Here is a 2,072-nt window from a genome sequence, read left to right on the forward strand (position 1 = left end):
CCTGAGATTCCTTCAGGAAAGTTTTTGCGAAGCCTCCTGGGTTACCTTTAAGTAGATGTTCTTTCAGACCCAAACCTACTCGAAGCTCCCTGGTGAACCAGAAAAGGCTGACCTCTAGTCCCTCCCCTCTAATCCACCCCGACAGCAGGGAGTAGCTGGATGGAACACAGCATCCCTTATCCTATCAAAGAGGGACAATGGGCGGGGTACATAAAATGGCACACAACCAAAATGGCGCCCAGAGTACAGTCTGAAAAGATGGCTGACATCAAACCAGAGAACTGGAATGACGGGCTTTGCCAAAACAGATATCTGTGTAGCAACCTGAGTCCGAGGAACAAACCACCAATGCTATATTTCCACTTTGTTCAGAGGGGACCAATCCCCAGTTCCTATAGGGAACCAAGGGAAATAAAACCCTGCCATTCACTCTATTCACGTGGTGACTTCCCTGACCCCACTCAGCAGACTGGGGAACTTTGCCTGGGCATGCAAACTCCAATAAAGCTCTTTATTGCCTGACTTTGTGGCTGATTGGCATTTCTTAGAAGAGCCTAAGGAAAACCTTTTGATCCTAATCCCCAAATCAGGTAGAGACACAACAAAGAAAGAAAAGTACATGCCAATATCACTGATGAACTTAGATGCTAAAATCCTCAACAAAATATTGGCAAACTGCATCCATCACTACATTAAAAAGATCATACACTCCGATCAAGTGGGATTCATCCCAAAGATGCAAGGACGGTATAATATTCCCAAATAAATAAACATAATACACCACGTAAGCAAAAGGAAACACAAAAATCACATGATCATATCAATAGATGCAAAAAAAGAATTTGAGCCCTGGCTGGTATAGCTCAGTGGATTGAGTGCAGTCAGGGCACATGCCTGGGTTGCAGGCCAGTTCCAAGTGGAGGACGCATTAGAGGCAACCATACATTGATATTTCTCTCCCTCTCTCTCCTTCGTTTCCCCTCTAAAGGTAAATAAATAAAATCTTAAAAAAAAGAATTTGATAAAGTACAGCACCCATTTATGATAAAAACTCTCAGCAACGTGGAAGTAGAGGGAGCACACCTCACCATAATGAAGGCTATATATGAGAAACCTACAATCCAACATCATACTCAACAGACAAAAATTAAAAGCTTTCCCACTAAGATCAGGTACAAGAAATGGGTGTCTGCTTTCACCACTTCTATTCAACATAGCATTGGAAGTTCTAGCCACAGCGATCTTGTCTAGCCACAGACAAGAAAAAGAAATAAAAGACATCTAAATTGAAAAGAAGGAAGTAAAACTGTCATTGTTTGCAAATGACATGATAGTATACAAGAAAACCCTATAGACTCCACAAAAAAATCTACTAGACCTAATAAGTGATTTTGGCAAAACAGCAGAATACCAAGTCAATATTCAGAAATCAAAGTCATTTTCACATATCAACAATGAAATATCAGAAACAGAAATTGGGGAATAAATTCCATTTGCTATAGCATCAACAAAAATAAAGTACCTAGGAATAAACCTAACCAAGGAGGTACAAGACCTGTACTCAGAAAACTACAGAACACTGAAGAAAGAAATTAAGACAGACACATAAATGGGATCATATATTGCGGTCATAGGTTGGAAGAATTAACATCATTAAAATGTCCATACTATACAAATCAACTTATAGATTCAATAAAATCCCTAATAAAATACCAATGACATATTTCACAGATATAAAACAAATATTTCAAAAATTTATATGGAACCATGAATGACCCAATTACCACACTTCATTTGCTGTAAAGTGAGTTCCATGATCTAAAGCAATTATGTATGAAGTATTATGATGATGTATAAGGCATCCTATAAGTCAACAAGCACTAGTTTCAGCAGAAATATTGCATTTCTCTAGCAAAAAAAGAAAAAGAAATGTTGCTTTCTCCAGCAAAAGAAAACTGCTTCTGGTTTTCTTCTCCCAGGTACATCTTTCCTCCCCTCTAAACCATATGCCTTGTTTAAAACAGAGGGTGGGGTTGAATGTGGGAGAAAGGTTGGCAGGGCAGGGGACTGCA

Source organism: Artibeus jamaicensis, unplaced genomic scaffold (assembly GCF_021234435.1).
Source record: "Artibeus jamaicensis isolate MK-2021 breed Jamaican fruit bat unplaced genomic scaffold, CSHL_Jam_final contig_241, whole genome shotgun sequence".
Classification (NCBI taxonomy): Eukaryota; Metazoa; Chordata; class Mammalia; order Chiroptera; family Phyllostomidae; genus Artibeus; species Artibeus jamaicensis.